Here is a 24888-nt window from a genome sequence, read left to right on the forward strand (position 1 = left end):
CTAATATAATGCAGGTTCATACTGCCTTAAAATTAGATCTTGCCAACAGATGAAATAAAGGATCATTATTTACATAATAAAAGATGCTGTTTATCAAAAGATTCATTGCAAAGAAGATTCTTTTAAAGGGCAAGCTCTTCTACTACATTTAAAATACTTCAGTTTAGAACAACTGTGTCTTCCCGCAGCTTTTCAGTACTGAAGTTGGAGCATCCTTATACTGTGCATATCTCATTACAATGACAGAACTTTGCAAAGCAAGGAGCCACTCAGCTATGACTCAGTCAATTAGGAAAGGAGAAAAGCAGACCCAGCCAAGGAGAAACATGGAGAAGCAGCAGCAGGAAGGACAGAATAAGTTAAGAAGCATAAAAAAGGCTCTAAAAAAATGAAAACTCTCACATATCTGGGAGAACAGTGAAATAGAGCAACTCTGTGGCTTGTATCCATTACATGTGATATGGTTTGTCTCTGTGCCCTAACCCACATCTCATCTCAAATTGTAATCCCCATGTGTTAAGGGAGGACTTAGTGGGAGGTGACTGGATTATGAGAGTGCTCTCCCCCATGCCGTTCTCATGATAGTGAGTGAGTTCTCATGAGAGCCGATGGTTTTAAAGTGTGGCATTTCCCCTTTGCTCACTTTGTCTCTCTCCTGCTGCCATGTAAGATGTGCCTTGCTTCCCCTTAACCTTTGCCATGATTGTAAGTTTCCTGAGGCCTCCCTAGCCATGTAGAACTGTGAGTCAATTAAACCTCTTTCCTTTATAAAGCAGTACCCAGTCTTAGGCAGTTCTTTATAGCAGTGTGAAAATGGACTAATGTAACATGTATGTATAATCAAACCCTTCCCAAGAGGTTTAAAAAGGTTTCTGAGGTCAGAACCTCTGTCTAGTTGTCAGTCCCTACCTAGCAATGAGCCCCCAAGCACAATAGACCTCAATAAATATTTGTTGAATGAAAGAAATGACACCAAATAGTACATTTGAATAACTTCTAATAAAAGTACCTTCCATTTTGGTACACCTGGGAAAATGATTAGGAGTAAGGGATGCCACAGAGATTATTATATATCTTTGTTCAACCTCTTATACAAACAAAACAGAGCCACCAAATCACAACTATTGATAAGGTGATTATTATCTCTTTTGACATGGCAATGAAATGTTACCTATGTTCAATAATCACACTAATCTAGTTAGTGTCTATGACTACCAATAAATCTTAAGCAACAGATTCCATCCAAGTCCTCTGATTAGAGGCCAGGCTTGTATCACATCCTGACTCCCTACCCCCAGGTCCACCACCCATTCCAGACCAGGACCAAAAGCCCTCCTTGGAAAGGAAGGCCCTGCCTGCTGATCTGTCCTCTCTCCCTGCAGACAGATAGTGCCCCTAGCGGAGTGGTCTAAGAGTCCCTTCCACTGCTTGCCTGCATGCCTCTCAGAGACGCAAAAATGCCACAAACAGCAATCAGCTTCCAGTTCAATAATCTTCTTTTCAAACTGGGTAGAAGCTTCAGTTAATGCAGAGAACCTTAGAAAAGGGTAAAATAAAATTTATGTCCATATATCCAAAGGCCATTGTCCTACTCGGTAAGTGTGAAAGCTGATTGCAAGAGGTATTGTGGTATTGTGGCTTTCATATGTTCTGTTTATGTAGCCAAATTTCCATTATTTTGGTAATGGAGGACAGGGACATAGTATAATAGATAATTGAAATTCACCGATAATCCCAAACCCAAAATCTTGGCCAGGAGTTACTAACTTAATGCCCACTAATCTTTGATCAGAGCATCCCAGCAAGAAATCAAATTGCAGAGCCACATAGCTTCAATGTCAACTTATTTTTAGTCTTCCAACAAAACTACCAACCTTCTATTTTTCTCCTGCTATTCACCCCACGACTGCATCAGTTTTCCAGCATAGACAGTTATTTAGCAAAACAGCAGACTTTGTGTGTCAGGAGGAAAGAGAAAGAGAAAAGAACCCGTAAAGCTGTTCTCCTAAAAATGGAACATTGTACTTTAAGCAACTTTAGCAATGGGCTTCCCGAGTTGATCTAGGTCTCTCACAGTGCTTCCCATGTGTGTTTGATTGATGATCGTGCAAACTGGTTAACTAGCTAAAAAGACAGGAACCACTTGTGGTTGTCACCCTCTAAGATAACCCCCAAGAGCTCCCACAAATACACCCCCTATAGCCAAGAAATTACAATAACAACAACAACAACAACAACAACAAAACTTTAAAGGGACACTGAATAGCCTGTATTTTTAATGGCTAGCACTTGATCATTTTTTTTTTAGCAGAGTATTCTGTGGACATTTGGGTTTTTGTTGGCTTTATTTATTTTTTGTTTTGTTTTGCCCTCAAAGGACATATGCCACTAACGATATGTTCTACTTATTTTCCAAAATTATTTGCCTCAGCCATTTGGGCAGGAAACACAGAGAATCACTCACAATACCATCACCAGTCATCTCTAGTAAGGAAACAGCAAATTTCTTTCTTGGCTCTTGTCTCCAAGTCATTCATCAGATCTCTTTATTCTTTTGTACTGTGTCTCATCTTCTCTCTCTAATATTACAGTTGCCATTTCAGTCTGAGCCCTTATTATCTCTTGTGATTTCTAGCACTTTCTAATTCTCATTGTCTTTTTCCCCTCTTCACCCCGTATTAAATCATGTCATTCCATCGTTTAAAAACTACAGGTCTGTAATTATGCTCTCCAGGGACCATGGGCTAACAACAAAATTTTACTACCACTCTTGAACTTCAAAGGGAGTCCCTGACCAAAATTCTTGTGCCTCTAAATTGTTAAAGACAGCGTTTCAACTTAAAATGTGGAAATAAGTACAGTAAGTAAACATCATTTTTTATTCCCCAATGGTAACGATGTAGTAATAAGCATTATTTTTCAAATGGATTACATATTTGCGTAGGATATGCATATGTTGGAGGCCTTTCCTTACAGTCTTTCCTTTCTTAGGAGCCAGAAGAATGGAAGTAAACCTCCCCCTTATAAATAAGAAGAGTCATTCAGAAATAGAGTGTTGCAATGAAGTCCCTGACTCTGAAGACTGACTGTGGAGCTCAGATCCAAGCTGCACTGTTTACTGGCTATGTACAAGTCCTTCTGCCACTATATATTTTCCTCATGTGTAAAATAATAATAGCTGTTATAGTGTTGTGAGGATTTATACAATTCTCATGTAAAATAAGAAAGAAAAATAAACTCATGCTGATCTCTATGACATACGTAGTTCAGTGTCCTGCCACATAATAAGCACATGGTAAATGTTGCCTGTTACCATCATTTTCAGTCTCATTAACAAAGAGCATACTGGAAACACACAGTACATGATGGTCATAGAATGTCAAGGTTAAAGGAATTAAGGGACTTTCTCTTTGGTAGAATCCCCCTTCCTCCACCACTGGCCACCCCTAATTTTATAAAGGAAGAAAATAATTTAATTCAGAGGGTCTCTTTTTGTTTTGGTTTGGTTTTTCAGGAAGTCATTGGTTATTTTTTACTTTTTCTTTGTAACGCAGTAGACACTGGTTACCTCCGTACAGTGCTGCTCTTACTTTTTGGTGCCACCAAGTGGCCAAGTTTAATGGCCGCAGTGATACTTCCCCAAGAGGGCACCCCAATTTTTATAGCATAAGCTTTGTTTGAGACAGCCTTCGAAAGCTTTTCAGTGCTCATCAAATTAATGAGTAGCACTCTGGGTTGAGCAAGGAAGCAAAACCAGCGGCTCTCCAGTACACTGGAAACGAAGGAAATCATTCCTGAGAAAGAGAAGTAGGCAAGTGTTGGTTTTGGTTGAGCTTCAGCCCTTCCTTCCATGCCTGGAACGCACTTCCTTATTTCTGAGTTTTAAGAAATGCATGTCTGGCCTTCCGGATAGGTAGGAACCATTAGTAATGTAAACAATATACACATTTTGAATGAACGCTCAAGGGCTAATAACAATATTTGCCTGGAAATTGGAAGGATCAAAGTGAAATATAGCTCTCAAAGAAAAAAAAAACCTTAAAGAATAAATATAAAATTTTAGCCAAAAATTGCAATAGTGAGTAGTCACTTTCAAATTGTTCATCTAATAACGTTTTTAGCCTTTTTATGAACCGCAAAATATAATGGAAAATTTTTTTTCAGAAACATGTCTTTTACAAAGAACTTTGTACCTTTGAATTTACAGATTTGGAAAACCTAAAAAAAAACCTTCAACTACTAAAAGCAATGAGCAGTCTAGACTTTAGAACAATCAATTCACCATTTTTTGTTTTATTTCCAGTCTCTATCTAATGAAAATCATTTTTAAAAGTCTTATTCTTTGGTAAAGTCTATTGTTTTAAGCTTTGATTAGTGAGAATGTTATGCATTTGAGGTGTCTCATTTTTCCCTAATCCTTTTTTCTTTTCTTTATATTCTTTTAAATTCTTTATTCTACCTTAGTGAAGGATGATTCATCCTGGATATTGTACACATTTTTTTAGTTTCTCCTTCTTGTAAAATTTTGAGGTGAAATTTCACTTTGTAAAATTTTTCCTTCAAAATAAAAAAAAATCCAAAGAGAATTTTTGTTCTTAAAAGACTCAAGATCTAAACAGAATTAAATGACTGAAAATTAAATACAGTTCCTAAAGATTAAATTTTAAAATTATAAATGACAGTACACCAAACAAGTCAGTGAAGAGAATTACGGTATAATTTAATTTTATTTCCTCTTGTATTATTATTTAAAATTTTATAAACATTTGTAAAGCTATCTAACTCATGAATCTACTAATTCATGGTAACTACCAATCTAGGTATTTATTTGACCATTTTAAAGTTCATAACAACTGTTTTGCTACATAAATTTAACAGCTCTAACAATCCCCATTAATCTGAAGCATTTTAGTCTTACAATAATAAATACTTCAACTGAGAGAATTTAAAAGTTTAGCTGATAAGGAAATGTTCACTTCACGTTACATTTGAAATGGTTATTATACTTGAATGTGACTATTCAGACACTGACAATAAATCCAAATGACAAGTTTTGTTCACACTACTAATGTTGATTATACTGATTAGAGACAACGAAAACTATGTGATGATGATTTGTTCATGGAGAGTTCAAGCATGCCACAAATGACACTATAATGAGTGTTTAGCTACTTGGCCTTCCAAAGACCAAAGTCAAAGCAAACTTGAATTACAAACTGGGGCCAAACTCAAGGCCAGCACTTGACTTTAGTGCAGCCCTTGTGAATGTACTCTGGAAGTGTGACACAGGGGTAATTGTCCGGGCAATGGAGTCATTTAGATTCCAGTCTTATCTCTAACTTTTTCTACCTGTTTGATCTTAGGCAAGTTGCACAAGCTCTCAGGCTTCAATTTCCTCATGAAAAAACAGGAACAATAAACTCAGAAGACTGATTGAGGCTGTGCAGATAATGCACTGAGCACAGGGCCTGTCCTGTAGTATACACTCAGTAAATCCTAGTTTACTACAGTTACTGTGATCATCATCAATAATATTAGGACCATAATATCCACTTTGAGGAGTTTACAAATTGGAGATTACCTATCAGTATCACTTAAAAACATTTTGTGTCCATTTAATCAACGTTAGTTGATATTACCTAGCCACATGTAGAACTTTGCACAAACCTTAGTTTGTGAATTCAGAGCAAATGCAACCAACGGGTGCATACTCAGCTGAAATGGACATATCATTTCTTTTTATTGACCCAGTGTCCTCATCTCCTTCCGATGTATAGGGAATTCTGCATCTTAAAATTTCTGGAGAATGCAGAGCCAACCTCTTCTCATAGACGCTGAAAACACTTAAAAAGCTCCTTTCACGGTTCCACCTGAAAGCAAAGCTTAAGCACATGAACTAAATTCAGCCAATCAGATGCACCTATCTGAGATTTTTGCATTAAAGATTGTGATCTAGTGAAACAGGGACAAGAAATCATGCTGAGGGAGGCAGAAGACACATCAGCATCCACTTTCCAGGTGCAGCAATGCTGCTGCTACAAAGTGTGACATCCAGTGGTCAGTCGCAGTAGCTTTAGTGGATCTTACTCATGTGGCAGTGGCAAGAATTTGCTATGGCTCTCGATGTGTAGCCTCATTTTTCTTGACTATTTGTCAAACCTTGTATTCTAACTTTCTCAACAATTATGTGAGCTACATAGTACACTTTCAATAAATTGCAATTCTGCTTAAGTGAAGCAGAATCCATTTCTGCTATTGCCACTGAGGCTGACATGGAAATTGGTAACAGGCAGTGGGGTGCTGGAGGCAGTTGACCTCCAAATGGGGCATTGACTGAAGGAATGGAAGTAACACAGTAAGGACTCCACAATTCCTTGCAGGGCAGAGTGGATAGCCATGAGGATTATGATTATTCACAACATGAATGGCACCCCCTGGCATTGTGTTTGCAAACTTATTCTGAACTGGGAAATGGTGAGCCTTATTATGCAGTTATAAAACTCAGAAAAAGTTGAAAGTAGCTACTTTTAAAGGAGAGAAACAATGGAAGTATGGATTTAATATTAAAAGTTCTTTCTGATGGAAACAAAAAACACTGGGAAGTCTGAAAAAGGGGAGGGAGGGGGGAAGTGTTGAAAAATTACCTACTGAGTACTATGTTTACTATTCGGGTTATGGGTTCAATAGAAGCCCAAACCTCGGCATCACACAATATATCCATGTAACACACCTGCACATGTACCCCCAAATCTAAAATGTTAAAAAATGTATGGTATTCCCTGTCAAGATGGCCGAATAGGAACAGCTCCTGTCTGCAGCTCCCAGCAAGACCAATGTAGAAGGTGGGTGATTTCTGCATTTCCAACTGAGGTACCCAGCTCATCTCATTAGGACTGATTAGACAGTGGGCGCAGCCCACGGAGGGCGAGCCGAAGCAGGGTGGGGCGTCGCCTCACCCAGGAAGTGCAAAGGGTCGGGAAACTCCCTCCCCCAGCCAAGGGAAGTGATGAGGGACCCTGCCCTGAGGAATGGTGCACTCTGGCCCGCTTTTCCCACAGCCTTCGCAACCTGCAGACCAGGAGATTCCCTCAGGTGCCTACACCACCAGGGCCCAGGGTTTCAAGCACAAAACTGGGTGGCCATTTGGGCAGACACCGAGCTAGCTGCAGGGGGTTTTGTTTGTTTATTTGTTTGTTTGTTTCATACCCCAGTGGCACCTGGAATGCCAGTGAGACAGAACCGTTCACTACCCTGGAAAGGGGGCTGAAGCCAGGGAGCCAAGTGGTCTAGCTCAGCAGATCCCACAACCATGGAGCCCTGCAAGCTAAGATCCACTGGCTTAAATTCTCACTGCCAGGACAGCAGTCTGAAGCTGACCCGAGACACCCTGGAGCTTGGTGCGGGAAGGGGCGTCCACCATTACTGAGACTTGAGTAGGAGGTTCTCCCCTCACAGTGTAAACAAAGCCGCCTGGAAGTTCGAACTGGGTGGAGCCCACCACAGCTCAGCAAAGTCACTGTAGCCAGACTGCCTCCCTAGATTCCTCCTCTCTGGGCAGGGCATCTCTGAAATAAAGAAAGCAGCCTCAGTCAGGAGCTTATAGATAAAAGCTCCATCTCCATGGGAAAGAACACCTGGGGGCGGGGGCGGCTGTGGGCATAACTTCAGCAGACTTAAACGTTCCTGCCTATTGGCTCTGAAGAGAGCAGTGGATCTCCCAGCACAGTGCTCAAGCTCTGCTAAAGTACAGACTGCCTCCTTAAGTAGGTCCCTGACACCCCTGCTTCCTGATGGGGAGACACCTCCCAGCAGGGGTTGACATGCACCTCATACAGAACTCCAGCTGGCATCTGGCTGGTATCCCTCTGGGACGAAGCTTCCAGAGGAAGGAACACGCAGCAATCTTTGCTGTTCTGCAGCCTCCACTGGTGATACCTAGGCAAACAGGGTCTGGAGTGAACCCCCAGCAAACTCCAGCAGACCTGCAGAATAGGGGCCTGACTGTTAGAAGAAAAACTAACAAACATAAAGCAATAGCATCAACATCAACAAAGAGGACGACCATGCAAAAGCTTCATCTGAAGATCCCAACAGCAAAGACCAAAGGTAGATAAATCCACGAAGATGAGGAAAAACCAGTACAAAAAGGCTGAAAATTCCAAAAATCAGAATGCCTCTTCTCCTCCAAAGGATCACAACTCCTTAGCAGCAAGGGAACAAAACTGGATGGAGAATGAGTTTGATGAACTGACAGAAGTAGGCTTCAGAAGGTGGGTAATAATAAACTCCTCTGAGCTAAAGGAGCAGGTTCTAACCCAATGCAAGGAAGCTAAGAACCCTGAAAAAGGTTAGAGGAATTGCTAACTATAATAAACCAGTTTAGAGAAGAAGATAAATGACCTGATGGAGCTGAAAAAACACAGCACAAGAACTTCGTGAAGCATACACAAGTATCAACAGCCAAACTGATCAAGCAGAAGAAACAATATCAGAAATTGAAGATCAACTTAATAAAATAAAGCAAGAAGACAAGATTAGAGAAAAAAGAATGAAAAGGAATGAACAAAGCCTCCAAGAAATATGGGACTATGTGAAAAGACTAAACCTACACTTGATTGGTGTACCTGAAAGTGAAGGGGAGAATGGAATCAAGTTGGAAAACACTCTTCAGGATATTATCCACGAGAACTTCCCCAAACTAGCAAGAAAGGCCAACATGCAAATTCAGGAAATAGACAGAACACCACAAAAATACTCCTTGAGAAGAGCAACCCCAAGACACATAATCATCAGATCCTCCAAGGTGGAAATGAAGGAAAAAATGTTAAGGGTAGCCAGAGAGAAAGGTCAGGTTATCTACAAAGTGAAGCTCATCAGACTAACAGCGGATCTCTCTGCAGAAACCCTACAAGCCAGAAGAGAGTGGGGGCCGATATTTAACATTCATAAGGAAAAGAATTTTCAACCCAGAATTTCATATCCAGCCAAACTATGCTTCACAAGTGAAAGAGAAATAAAATCCTTTACAGACAAGCAAATGTTGAGGGATTTTGTCACCACCAGGCCTGCCTTACAAGAGCTCCTGAAGGAAGCATAAAATATGGAAAGAAAAAAACAGTACCAGCCACTGCAAAAACAAACCAAAATGTAAAGACCATCGACACTATGAGGAAACCGCATCAACTAATGGGCAAAATAATCAGCTAGCATCATAACAACAGGATCAAATTCACACATAGCATTAATAACCTTAAATGGAAATGAGCTAAATGTCCCAATTAGAAGACACAGACTGGCAAATTGGATAAAGAGTCATGACCCATCAGTGTGCTATATTCAGGAGACCCATCTCATGTGCAAAGATACACATAGGCTCAAAATAAAGAGATGGAGGAATGTTTAACAAGCAGATGGAAAGCAAAAAAAAAAAAAAAAAAAAAAAAAACAAAGCAGAGGTTGCAATCCCAGTTTATGATAAAATACACTTTAAACCAACAATGATCAAAAAGACAAAGAAGGGCATTACAGAATGGTAAAAGGATCAATGCAATCAGAAGAGCTAGCTATACTAAATATATATGCACCCAATACAGGAGCACCCAGATCCATAAAGCAAGTTCTTAGAGACCAAAGAGACTTAGACTCCCACACAATAATAATGGGAGACTATAACACTCCACTGTCAATATTAGACAGATCAACAAGACAGAAAATTAACAAGGATATTCAGTACTCGAACTCAGCTCTGAACCAAGTGAGCCTAATAGACTCTCCCCCTCAAATCAACAGAATATACATTCTTCTCAGGACCATATCGCACTTATTCTAAAATCGACCACAAAATTGAAGTAAAACAATCCTCAGCAAATGCAAAAGAAAGGAAATCATAACAGTCTCTCATACCACAGTGCAATCAAATTAGAACTCAGGATTAAGAAACTCACACAAAACTGCAAAACTACATGGAAACCGAACAACCTGCTCCTGAATAACTACTGGGTAAATAATGAAATTAAGGCAGAAATAAATAAGTTCTTTTAAACCAATGAGAACAAACACAAAACATACCAGAATCTCTGGGACACGGCTAAAGCAGTGTTTAGAGGGAAATTTGTAGCACTAAATGCCCACATCAGAAAACAGGAAAAATTTACAATTAACACTCTTAACAACACAATTAAAAGAACTGGAGAAGCAAGAGCAAACAAATTCAAAAGCTAGCAGAAGACAAGAAATAACTAAGATCACAGCAGACTGAAAAATATAGAGACACGAAAACCCTTCAAAAAATGAATGAATCCAGGAGCTGGTTTTTGGAAAAGATTAACAGAATAGATAGACCGCTAGCCAGAATAATAAAGAAGAAAAGAGAGAAGAATCAAATAGACACAATAAAAAATGATAAAGGGAAGATCACCACTGATTACACAGAAATACAAACTACCATCAGAGAATACTATAAACACCTCTACGCAAATAAACTAGAAAATCTAGAAGAAATTGATAAATTCCTGGACACATACACCCTCCCAAGACTAAACCAGGAAGAAGTCGAATCCCTGAATAGACCAATAACAAGTTGTGAAATTGAGGTAGTAATTAATAGCCTATCAACCAAAAAAAAGCCCAGGACCAGACAAATTCACAGCCAAATTCTATCAGAGGTACAAAGAGGAGCTGGTACCATTCCTTCTGAAACTATTCCTAATAATAGAAAAAGAGGGACTCCTCCCTAACTAATTTTATGAGGTCAGCATCATCCTAATACCAAAACCTGGCAGAGACACACACACAAAAAAGAAAATTTCAGGCCAACATTCCTGATGAACATCAATGCAAAATCCTCAATTTAATACTGGCAAACTGAATCCAGCAGCACATCCAGTAAGGGTAGGGTTATCAATTGAGTACCCACCTCAGACTCATTGGACAAGGTCGGTTCCAATATGCGATGGCTGATAGGAGGTTTGTGATTACTGTGGCACCTCAGAATGATATTTGGCCTCATGGGAGTACGTAGCCTATGAAGGCTGCTGCTATAGTTATGAGTAAGAGGATAATGCCAGTATTTCAGGTTTCTAGGAGGGGGAATGAGCCATAGTAAAGACCTCAGTCAAAAAGCTTGTCCACCACGGTCAAGTCAGCTTCCTCCCTGGGACGCAAGGCTAATTCAACATATGCAAATCAATAAATGTAATCCATCACATAAACAGAACCAAAGACAAAAACCACATGATTATCTCAATAGATGCAGAAAAGGCCTTCAATAATATTCAACACCCCTTTATGCTAAACACACTCAATAAATTACGTATTGATGGAACATATCTCAAAATAGTAAGAGCTCTTTATGACAAACTCACAGCCAAAATCACACTGAATGAGCAAAAGCTGGAAGCATTCCCTTAGAAAACTGGCACAAGACAAGGATGCCCTCTCTCACCACTGCTATTCAACATAGTATTGGAATTTCTGACCAGGGAAATCAGGCAAGAGAAAGAAATAAAGGGTATTCAAAGAGGAAGAGAGGAAGTCAAATTATCTCTGTTTGCAGATGACATGATTGCATATTTAGAAAACCCCATCATCTCAGGCCATGATCTCCTTAAGCTGATAAGCAACTTGAGCTAAGTCTCAGGATACAAAATCAATCTGCAAAAATCACAAGCAATCCTGTACACAAATAATAGACAATCAAAGAGCCAAATCATAAGTAATCATTCACAATTGCTACAAAAAGAATAAAATACCTAGGAATAAACTTACAAGGGATCAGAAAGACCTCCTTCAAGAAGAACTACAAACCACTGATCAAGGAAATAAGAGAGGATACAAAGGAATGGAAAGACATTTCATGCTCATGGATAGGAAGAATCAATATCGTGAAAATGGCCATACTAACCAAAGTAATTTATAGATTCAATGCTATTCCTATCAAGCTACCATTGACTTTCTTCATAGCATTAGAAAAACCTACATTAAATTTTATATGTAACCAAAACAGAGCCCATATAGCCAACACAATCCTAAGCAAAAAGAACAAAGCTGGAGGCATCACACTACCTGACTTCAAACTACACTACAAGGTCACAGTAACCAAAACAGCATAGTACTGGTACCGAAACAGATATATAGACCAATGGAACAGAACAGAGGCCTCAGAAATAACACCACACATCGACAACAATCTGATCTTTGACAAATCTGACAAAAACAAGCAACGAGGAGAGGATTCCCTATTTAATAAATGATGTTGGGAAAACTGGCTAGCCATATGCAGAAAACAAACTGCACCCCTTTCTTACGCCTTATACAAAAATCAACTCAAGATGGATTAAAGATTTTAACGTAAGTCCTAAAATCATAAAAAACCCTAGAAGAAAAGCTAGGAAATACCATTCAGGACATAGGCATGGGCAAAGGCTTCATGACTAAAATACCAAAAGTAAGGCAACAGAAGCCAAAATTGACAAATGGGATCAAATTAAACTAAAGAGCTTCTGCACGGCAAAAGAAACTATCATCAGAGTGGACAGGCAACCTACAGAATGGGAGAAAATTTTTGTAATCTATCCATCTGACAAAGGGCTAATATCCAGAATCTACAAGGAACTTAAAAAAAATTTACAAGGAAAAAAAAATAACCCCATCAAAAAGTGGGCAAAGGATATGAACAGACACTTCAAAAGAAGACATTTTTGTGGCCAACAATCATGTGAAAAAAGCTCATCATCACTGGTCATTAAAGAAATGCAAACCAAAACCGCAGTGAGATGCCATCTCACGCCAGTTAGAATGCCGATGGATAAAAAGTCAGGAAACAACAGATGCTGGAGAGGATGTGGAGAAATAGGAACACTTTTACAATGTTGGTGGGAGTGTAAATTAGTTCAACCCTTGTGGAAGACAGTGTGGCAATTCCTCAAGGATCTAGAACCAGAAATACCATTTGACCCAGCAATCCCATTACTGGGTATATACCCAAAGGATTATAAATCATTCTACTATAAAGACACATGCACACGTATGTTTACTGCAGCACTATTCACAATGGGAAAGACTTGGAACCAACTCAAATGCCCATCAATGATAGACTGGATAAAGTAAATGTGGCACATACACACCATGGAATACTATGCAGCCATAAAAAGGATGAGTGCATGTCCTTTGCAGGCACATGGATGAAGCTGGAAACCATCATCCTCAGCAAACTAACCCAGGAACAGAAAACCAAACACCACATGTTCTCACTCATAAGTGGGAGTTGAACAATGAGAACATATGGGCACAGGGAGGGAACATCACACAAACAGGGGCCTGTCAGGGGGTGGGGGGCAAGGGCAGGGATAGCATTAGGATAAATACCTAATGTAGGTGACAGGTTGATGGGTGCAGCAGACCACCGTGGCACATACCTATGTAACAAACCTGCACGTTCTGCACATGTATCCCAGAACTTAAAGTATAATAAATAAATAAATAAATAAATAAATAAATAAATAAAATGAATAGGTATATGTCATACGTGTTCCAAAAAAGTTATTTTTGCCTATAGTCTGCAAGCCAAAATGACTGGGAGTCTGATAATTTTCTGCCTTTCAAAATTATAAAGTTAAAATTCTCTATTACAAACTAAAGTTTTTCAACAGAGACAGAGACTAAGGAGACTTGTCAGGAGAAAAGACTGGAGCAAAAGACATGCATGATCACTCAGGCCCTTCTCGTATACCACCATTTAGCCTTCTCTACAGGCCTAAGAGTTAAATATGCTCAATGTGAAGCAGCAGCTGGAATGGATGCAGCCTGGAGTTACAGATTAGATTATTGCTTTAAAGTGTCATAGAGCAGCAGCCTTTACACTGGAGACTAGAGCTATAGAGCAAGGCACAGAGGCAGATAGCAAGCCCACAGATAATCTAAAACATGCATGAAATGAAAATACTTCTGCACAGCATAGGAAACAGTCATCAGAGAGAAGAGACAGCTTAAGGAATGGGAGAAATTATTTGTAAACTACACATTTGATAAGGGGTTAATACCCAAAGTATATAAGAAAGTAAATTTAAAAACACCTTAATAGCAAGGAAGCAAATAGTCTGATCCAAAAAAATGGTCAAAGGATCTGAGTAGATGTTTTTCAAAGGAAGATACACAAATGGCTAACAAGTATACGAAGAAATTATCAACGTACTCATCATCAGGGAAATACAAATTGAAACCACAATGAGATATCACCTGATACCCACTAGGATGACTATTATCAAAAAAAGCAAAAGATAACAAGTGTTGGTGAGGATATGAAGAAATGAGAATGCTTGCACACTGTTGATAAGAATGTGAGTACAGATATTATGAGAAACACCATGGAGGTTCATCAAAAAGTTAAACACAGAACTACCATATGAGCCAACAATCCCACTTCTGGGTATATATCCAAAGGAAACAAGATCAGTATGTTGAAGAGATACCTGTACTTCCATATTCATTAAAGTGTTATTCACAATAGCCAAGATAAGGAATCAACCTGTGTCCATCAACAGATGGATCAAGAAAATGTGATATACAGAAATAGATATATACACATACACATACATATGTACACATACATATATAGACATACATATAATACAATATTGTTTATCCTTAAAAATGAAAATCTTGTCATTTGCAACGATGTGGATGAAGCTGGAGGACAGGAAACTAAATTAAATAAGCCAAACATAGAAAGATAAATACTGCATGTCTTAGTCTGTTTGTGTTGCTATAAGGAAATGCCTGAGGCTCGGTAATTTATAAAGTAAATAGGTTTGTTTTAGCTCACAGCTCTACAGGCTTTACAAGAAGCATGGTGCCAGCATCTGCTTCCACTCATTGCAGAAGGTGGAGGGGAACTGGCGTATGCAGAGATCACATGGTGAGAGAGGAAGGAAGAAGGGGCAGGGAGAGGCCAGGCTCTTTCTCACAATCAGCTTTCTCAGGAACTAAAAGTGAAACTACTTATTTATCTGCCCTCCCCCGCACCGAAGGGCATTAATCTATTCATCAGGGATCCTCTCCTATAACACAAACATTCTTATTAGGCCACATCTTCAGCATTGGGGGTTAAATTTCAACATGAGATTTGGAGGGGACAACATGCAAACTATCACACTGCATGGACTCACTTCCACCTGGAATCTAAAAAAATGTGAACTCAAAGAAACAGATTAGAATGGTGGTGTTCAAGGGCCACAGGGTGGAGGGAAGAGGGTTGTGGAGATATTGATCAAAGGTACAAAGTTTCAGCTAGACAGGAGGAATAAGTTCTGCAGATCTATCAAACAGTGTTGACTGTAGTTAATAATAAGGTGTATACTTGAAAATTGCTAAGAGCATAGATCTTAAATGTTCTCACCACACACACACAAAATAGCTATGTGATGTGATGGACGTGTTAATTAGCTTTACTGTGGTAAACACCTCACAATATATGCACGTATCAAAACATCATATTGTAACAACATAAATACATACAATTTTATTTTAAATTATACTTCAGTAAAGCTGGTGGGAAAAAATCCTAGACACAAAGACTGTGTCTGAGTAATATCTCTGGTTGTGTTTTCTAATCAACAGAATTAACCAGAATTAAGTAAACAAAATGCCTATCACATTGTTAAGGCCATCATAGTATGAAAAATGCCCCCCTTGCAGCCAAAAACATCATGTGATGGTGTAGCCCTTAGAGCAATCACAAGAGGTCTGAAATTGCACCTAAAGAAAAAAAAGTGCTAAAACTTTGCAGCTCCCAGAAAGGACATCCTTCTTCTTTCTCCTTAATGCCCATCTCAGATGTGCTTGCAGACAACAATGTATGGGAGACCCTTTTGTAGCACAGAAACGGGCACTCAGAATGGCTGCCAGGACATGAACCATGAACTCTTATTGTCCAACAGGGTGGGACATGTGCTTTGAACCAATGACTATTGGGAGCTGCTTCCATTCTTCCCTCTTCCCAAATGAGTACTTATGTGGTTTTTACTTCTACCATTGTGTGAGATAATGCTGGGGAGAGTGCTGAGTGATTTAACTTTTAACTGGCGATTTCTAGACCAAAAGGTAGAGGTTCTTGAGAGATAATGAACTTAGAACTAGATGCAGGATCTGGATGAGGCTTTGAGTTTGCTCCTTTTGGGAAGGCCCAGTGCATTTCATGTAGACATTCACACTTTTGAAGGCATATTCATGTAAAGATAGAGTATGATTAGATATTACATTGCCAAAGGGATGTGAGGAGCTTGTTATTTGCCTACTTGGCATCTAATCTCCCTATGACATCTTTTAACAGAGTTCCAATTGAGTTTAGATATTTAGTCCTTCTTCAAGCAGCCCAAGCATATGTAAATCAGTCTTAACCAACCCATACCAAGATTGTCAATGGCGGGTTCAGGAACCCAGAGCACAACATTCTCTGGCAAGTGTTGGTTTGAGGATGGGCATATGTCCTAAGTAGACCCAATCAATTGAAGGGAAGGTCATTATAACCCATGATATGGGAGAGGCTCTTTCTCCCTCCTGCCTACTCATATATCCCTCCTTCGCTTCACTATATACCCCTTCAGTTAGGAACTAGATTGTAACCCTGAGAGAAGCCTACTTATAAACACACACAGAAAGAGAGAGTGAAGCAAAGGGCAACAAATTTGAGCCAGAGAGCCATAATCGTACTGTACCTGAGGCCTACATTCTCTCTGGATTTCTTCATTGAGATAACACATTTCCTTATTGTTCGACACAGTTTAAACTGGGGTTTCTGTTAGTTTCTGCCAAAAGCATCCTGATACATGAACTAAGTAGAAACAAGGTTTTCAGCCCAATCTCCTCTGCCTCAAAGACTGGGACAGGGAGGGTTAAACCAACACAAAGGGCACCAGGCTGCTAAACCAGAAGTTATGCCGAGGACTGGGAACGAAGGTCATTAGGTAGTCCATTGACAGGTTGTAGAGAAATAATTTTATATTTATCTTATAGTTACTTCACATGTGGAAAATATTGCTTCCCCATGCACAGTACTGCTACAAAGTTTACTTTTAAATGAATGTGTTTATGTAAAAAGGAATCAACTTAAAGAAAATATTACAAGTCATAATATTTTCCTTGGGATGCTGTAACAAAATACCACAAACTGGATGGCTTAAAACAACAGAAATTTATTCTTTCACAGTCTAGAGATCAGAAATCTGAAATTGAGTTGTCAGTAGGGTCATGCCCTTCCTGGAGGATCTAGAGGAGGATTTTAATTTACCTCTCCCTAGTTTCTGGTGGTTGCCAGAATCCTTCGCATTCCTTGGACTATAGATGCATCACTTCAGTCTCTATCTCCATCTTCACATGTCCTTCATGTGTGTGTGTGTGTTGGAGTCGTCACATAACATCCTCCTCTCTGTGTGTCTGTGTCCATATTTGTCCATATTTCCATCTTCTTGTAAGGACACTGGTCATTGGCCTAGAGTTCACTCTTACCCTGTACTACCTCATCTTCACGTGAATATACTTGCAAAGACCGTTTCCAAGCAAGGTCACATTCACACATACTAAGGATTAGGACTTTAGCATATCTTTTGAGAGGGCACAATTCAACCCACAAAACAAGGGATATTCAGATACGGCAGAAGTCATGAAAGTGGGATATAAAGAGCATTTTGAAACTCTGAGGATACTACTACAATGGAAAGAGGGATGTATAAAGGAACCAGGACATATGTTCAGTTACATACAAACCCGTGAGCTTCAAGTCAAGCAATGTATTGTGATTTCTCACAATGTGATCAACATTTGCTAACACCCCTCTAGACTCTAATCTTAGCAAGTCATATCTGAAAATTATGTAGTCAGAACATAAAGAAATGAATCAAAATATTGATGCTGCTGGAAAAACAATCCAAAATACATGTATAGTCAGTGGTGTAGTCAAGTGGAGGCCACACACATTTTTGATATTTCTCTGAGCATTTAGCCCTCTTTTAATAATTAATGTCTCCAAGTGGAATTTAATTTCAATAATATTTCTAGCCAAAAATGACCATCCTTATATAGCCATACATCACTTAAAGGCGAGGAAATGGTTATTAGGTGATTTAGTTGTGGTGTGAACATCATAGAATGAACTTACACAAACCTAGCTGGTTCAGCCTACTACATACCTAGGCTAGATGGTTTAGCCTGTGGCTCCTACCTAGGCTACAAACCTTTACAGCATGTTACTGTACTGAATACTGTAGACAATTGGAAGGCAATGGTAAGTATTTATGCCTCTAAACATACCTAATAATAGAAAAGGTACAGTAAATTAAAGGTATCATATTATGGGTCATAGACGCAATCCAACATTGACCAAAACATCGTTATGCGTCGTGTGGCTATACTCGGAGAGGACTTCCACTAATCTGGGCACTATTTCTCAGTACCTAGCATTAGCCTCTAATTTTTGTAGTCCCCAGCTATATCTCCTTGCAGGAAAACAAAAGCTTATCATTTGATAATTAAGTTAATTATAGAAAGTAATTATTACATGCTATACCTCAAAAAATTTAATCTGCAATTTGTCACACAGCATAAAGGGGGAAGGACAATTAGGAAGAGTCATTTTACATTTAGAAGATCAAAATTGGGATGCTTACTATTTGAAATTGAGCAAGAAACTCTGGGGAGAAAAAATAATAATAAATCTTGTAAATGGTTTTATGAAACCCTGGAATGCTTTGGATATTAGGAAGGTTTCCCTGTCTCATTTGTTGGAGTAATAAAGTGTGAAGAAATGGTAAATCTGATTAGCCACGCTTTTCTAGCGTTAATCTACAGTCTGAAAGGAAAGAAAGAACATCTAAAATTTCAGTCACTGTTGTTTCCTGTGCTTAATCAGTTAAAGGAAAAAATATTCCCCAAGGTTGTTCAGAAAACAGTGATGTTCAGGTATGTGAGAAATCATTCAGAAACCCATGGACCTGTGGCCAAGGCATGTGCATTTTTCTGAATATTGTCAAAAGCAGTTTTCTCTTCACAATGTAAGGCAGAGCCTTCTTGGTTGTTTGTGAACCACCTGGTGTTCACAGACCAATGCAGGAATGCAGAAAGCTGTTTCCATGGCAATGAGACTTTCCTCCTGGCAACAACCCCTCCCCCACCTCCCATCTTTCTACACTACCAGGAGTTGAGATAGGATTTCTGCAAAGAGCAGGGATGGTGATAGAGCAAGCATTTTGTTTTGTTTTTGTTTTTGTTTTTTTCAATTGCATCGGCTGCATGTTTATAAGTAGTAGGTGAATCTCCTCTGCCCACATGTGGAGAGGTTCACAGACCCATTAGAATCCAAACTTCTCACATTCAAAATCACTACATCAATAGCATTTCTTTAACATATCAGTTTATGAACAGACACTTGCTAGGTCAAGGTCAGCAACTATAGCCCAGAGGCCAAACCCGGCCTGACACGTGTGTTTCTAAGCAAAGCTTTATGGGAAGACGGTCATACTCAGGCAGTTATGTACTTCCACGGATGCTTCTGTGTTTCAGTGGCAGAACTGACTAGTTGACAGGACAGACAGACACTGTATGGCCCAAAAGTCCAAAAAACATTGACTATCTGACCCTTTAGAGACAAAGTTTGCAATACCTATCCTAGATGATGTGGAGCCAAAACATGGTAGAGAAGACTGCCAAATACTGAAGTAGGCACAGTAAATAGAAAGAACTAAATGAATGCTATTAAGAATTCCCCTGTATCCCTCAGGCCCAGACTGTTCTGAGAAGAATCTCTTCTAAAGGTGAGACTGAAAAGATAGGAAGCCTTAGGATACACACATTTCAAGGGACAGGGAGGTGTTCTAGATAATAAGTGGAGAGCCTGTGGAGGATGGTGAAGGGACACATAAGAAACCCATGAACACAGGAAAGGACCACACAAACTTGAGGTGCTGCTCTCATGATGAGCACACGTTCTCAACAACAGGAGGAGAGGTTTGCGAATAGCAGGAAGTAAAGTTAGGGCCACAGATACACAGGATCTGGAAAGTCAGGCAAAGGAAATGACCTACAGGGAATGAGCACCCACTAAACTAAAAAACTGATAGAATGAGAGCTTTGTTTAAGGCAAATCCAGAAAATCAGATGAAGGATTATCTACAGAGAATGGGAGAAGGAAGAGAGGGAAGCCAGTTCATTAATATCTGTAATCTATGATATGCTTGTTGTGTGCCAGATGCTACTCTAAGTTCCTGACATGCATTAACTCACTTACTCCTACTAACAACCTTATGAGGTAAGCTACTATGATTGCTACTTTGCAGATGAGAAATCTGTGGCCAAAGTGGTTAAGTAGTCAAAGTCCTACAGATAGAAATTTGCAAAGCCAGGATTTGAATCCAGATGATCTCTCTCCAGAGTCCAACTTCTGTAACCAGTTACAAATTATAATCAAAGTATAAAATTGAGATAAGAATTCAGTTAGCCTTGTTGCAGTGGCACCTGCAAGATGCTCCATAAATGTATTTGATGAGTAAATAATGAATGAAAGAAAGACAAAAAAGGCAATAACAAGTACAAAGAGCATGAGGGAGAAGAAAAATCAATGGCACTCAGGGTCTAATATAAAAGATTCAAAAGAGAAGGAGGCATCAAAGATAATTCTAAACGTTCCCTTTTGGATGGCCAGAAGAATGATGGAATTGACACACATGAAAATAGGAGAGAAAATCAGCTCTGGGGATAACGTGGTAAATTCAGTTTGAGATTAAACAGATGATGAATTTGATGAGATGGCAGAGCATCCAAGTGGAAACGGCCAGCAAGTCCTTGGAGGTTTAGAACCAGAACCCAGGAGGGAACTAGAGTCAAAACAACAGTGTTGGTGATCGGACTGCGTGAAAGTAACAGAGGCGACAGAGTGGTGTCTCTCTCACACTGATGGGAAAAATGAAGCTATCTTCATTATTGACATGGACAATAAATAAAACAAAGAAAATCATGAGATGGTGGCAAGGTGTGAAATTGGCCTCCTGAAAAGAAGGTGGGCTGGCTCAGCGGAAATGGGGAAAGAGATGAGAATATTCATTTATGCTGAGCCTGCTACATCCCAGATGCTCTGACACTGCATTTCATGATCACAGTGAGGCTGAAACCTCCCCTCGAGAGCAGAAAACAGAGAGAGGATAAATGACTTACAGAAGGGCACAGCTAGAACAGCCCGGAGCCAGGACTGAAGCCCAGGGGTCCAGTCCAAAGCCCATGCCGTAAACACAACTCCAACTACAAAAGCGTCCTTCTGTGGGTTTCCTCAAATTTCCCCCAAACCCTCAGAGCCATCAGGTACTCTGCCTGACTTGGCAAACTGTTCTATAATCCTCACATCACCTTCAAGAAAAACACCACAGTCACTGCTTAAATAGCTACCCCTCCATGGGTGTTACCCTGAAACAGCTCATTTCAGACATTGACCAATGGTTGGGGAAAATTTGGAAGAATATGCCAAAGCATTCCTAAGCCTTTGAAAAGCCACACAATAGTTTCTTCCTAGTCATTCTCATTTCTGGTTTCTGGTTTCTGGTTTCTGCCAGGGCGGCCCTTTCCCTGAGGTAGGAAGGCACGCATGTAGAATTAGATCCAGGGCTTGGGACCTGGAAAACTGGGAATCCCAGGAATCTCTCCCTCCAAACCCTCAGTGTTTAATATAAAGATGCAGAGCCATTTATTTCAAATGAAAAATATATGAGTTCCTTTGCTTTTGATTATAGATCCAACAGATAATACCAAATACAATAAAGACTAAAAGGAAAAAATAAATACAAAAGGAATGATCTGTCTTTTAATTTACACTATATCTTCATTGGTCTTGTTTACTTCAATTATCTAAACAAAGTTTATATTTAAACACCACATTAAAACTACTTTGTAATTACATGAATTCTCTTAAATGTACCTGTGCTAATTCTTTCTTTTTTCTCAAAACAAGCAGCAAGCCTCACTGATTTTCTTGAAACAAATGTCTTCCTTGATGATCTGTTTCATTTTGTAGTGAAGTCACATCAACTCATGGTATATCTCAAATAAGTAAATTTCTTCATGCAAATACTATTGTCAATAAAGCTAAGGAAATAATTAAGAAAAATCTATCCAGAGACTGGGACTAACGACTTGAATACCTAGCAATGAATAAATAAACGGAAGTACTGTGTCTACGGACACTCATATTAACAATAATATTATGCAGGTTAATTCCTTCTGATAGCAAATGAAACGAGGGAATAGAAAATATTTTAAACAAGCAGCTTAGCGCTTCAGATTCAGAGCAGGTCTCCAATTTCTCTTAAAATCTGAGACCTTTGCACGCTGTGGGCAAATGGATTGAGCTATACAAAATTGCACAAAGCATCTAGCTTGGCATTTTTTGAACCTCATTATCCTCCATGAGAAACAGACCTAGCAGGAAGCAAAAAAGCCTTTTATATCCCTGCGTCAGGAGAGATGATTCTGGTTTATGGAAGACATGACTACTAGCCACCGTGTTAAAGGCCTCTCAGCATGACGCTAAGAATATTAATACATTCCCTATCAGTCACTTTAGCTCTTGCTGTTTAACGACAGCTGCACTAAATGAAGTAGGTTAATAGGGGAATGGGGAAGGGACAATTGGCTGAGAAGGAACATCATGAAAACAACTACGAATCTATGGGTCAAGACAATTCTCTGCCAAAAGCTCACCTAGAAATATTCAAGGGCTGATTCTATAACATGTACTCAAGTTTCTTGGCCTTTCTCCCCCCTTAAAAAGAGGGATAGTAATTTTGTAAACTATGGAAACCATCTTTCTTTTCCTAATACCTATTTCAAGTCTGAATCCCAGCAACCACCAGTTATATTTTTCTACTCTTTACCTAAGACAATTCCAGGTCCCGATGTTGGGGTAGCCTTCCCTAGCACTCCTAGGTAAAGTTATACCATACTTCTGTCTGGGTTTCAACGGTGTTATGTAATCTACTACTACTTTTATCACTGTTCTACCAGCATCTACCAACATATCTTCACTTCTAGGCTGTGAGCGCCTTAGGGCACGAACCTATATACTCTTTACCCAATACAGTGCACAGGCATGGGACACTTTCTCAGGCATTCTCCCAGCCCTGGACCAACAGCCACTCTTTCCTCCTCTAGGGGGTTGAATAGTGTACCCCAAAATTCATATACTCCCAGCCTCAGAATGTGGCCTTATTTGAAAATAGGGGTCTTTACAGATACAGTTAAGGTAAGGATTGAGATGAGATCCTACTGGTTTAAGGTGGGTCTTAAGTCTAATGACAGTGTCCATATAAGAGACAGAAAAGGACAAACAGAAAGACACACAGAGGAGAGGTCAATGTGAAGACAGAGGAGGAGATTGGAGCGATGGTGCTACAAGCCAAGGAACACCAGGAGCCACCAGAAGCTGGAAGAGGAAAGAAAGGATACTCTCCTAAGGACTTTCAAGAGAACATGGCTCTGTTAGCACCTTGGACTTCTAACCTCCAGAACTGAAAGAGGATAAATTTATGCTATCTGTTGTTTTAAGACACCAAATTTGTAGTAATTTGTTACAGCAGTTCTAGGAAACTAATAGACTTCCTGTTTCTGGAAACTGGCTTCCTACCAAGCCACAAGGGTTTAGCCATGCTGGTACCACAAGACTCTGATCATTACCCTCAGCCCTAGCCTCCTCGCAGTACTGGGCACTGATCTAAGCTAGGCCAACAGCATTCATTCCTTGGAAGTTCGGGGATAATGAGAGAAAAACCTTCTTTCTCCACTCTCCTATCTCATTCAAGCCTGCTGAAAGGTCATCTCATTGAAACGTTCCTTGAAATCCTATCAAAATTCTACTTCTCATGACTCAACATCTTTTGCCACCTTATTTCTATCTGCCTTTATATTATTTTGTACTTTTTTTCTTTTTGTTCCCCTGATCTCGCCATAAGAATGTAGTCTTCCAAATGAGATCTAATTAAAGAGTTTCTGCACAGCAAAAGAAACCATCACCAGAGTGAACAGACAACCTACAGAATAGGAGAACATTTTTGCAATCTATCTATCTGACAAAGGTCTAATATCCGGACTCTAAAAGGAACTTAAAAAAAATTACAAGAAAAAACAACCCCATTAAACCATTAAAAAGTAGGCAAACTACATGAACAGACATTTCTCAAAAGAAGACATTCATGTGGCCAAAAAACACATGACACATGAAAAAAAGCTCAGCATCACTGATCATTAGGGAAATGCAAATCCAAACCATAATGAGACACCATCTCATGCCAGTCAGAATGGCAATTATTAAAAAGCCAAGAAATAACAAATGCTGATGAGATTGCAGAGAAAAAAGGAATGCTTTTACACTGTTGGTGAGAGTATAAATTAGTTCAACCATTGTAGAAGACAGTGTGGCAATTCCTCAATGATCTAGAATCAGAAATACAATTTGACTCAGAAATCCCATTACTGGGTATTTACCAGTAGGAATATAAATCATTCTATTACGAAAATACATGCACGCATATGTTCATTGCAGCACTATTCACAATAGCAAAGACATGGTGTCAACCCAAATTCCATCAATGATAGACTGGATGAAGAAAATGAGGTACATAGAATACTATGCAGATACCAAAAGGAATGAAATCATGTCCTTTGCAGGGACATAATTGACCTGGAAGTCATTATCCTCAGCAAACTAACATGGGAACAGAAAACCAAACACCGCATGTTCTCGCTTATAAGTGGGAGCTGAATAATGAGAACACATGGACACATAGAAAGCAACAACACACACTGAAGCCTGTCAGGAGAAAGGCGGGAGGAGGGACAGCATCAGGAATAATAGCTAAT

This window comes from Macaca fascicularis, chromosome 4, assembly GCF_037993035.2.
Source record: "Macaca fascicularis isolate 582-1 chromosome 4, T2T-MFA8v1.1".
In the NCBI taxonomy this organism is placed as follows: Eukaryota; Metazoa; Chordata; class Mammalia; order Primates; family Cercopithecidae; genus Macaca; species Macaca fascicularis.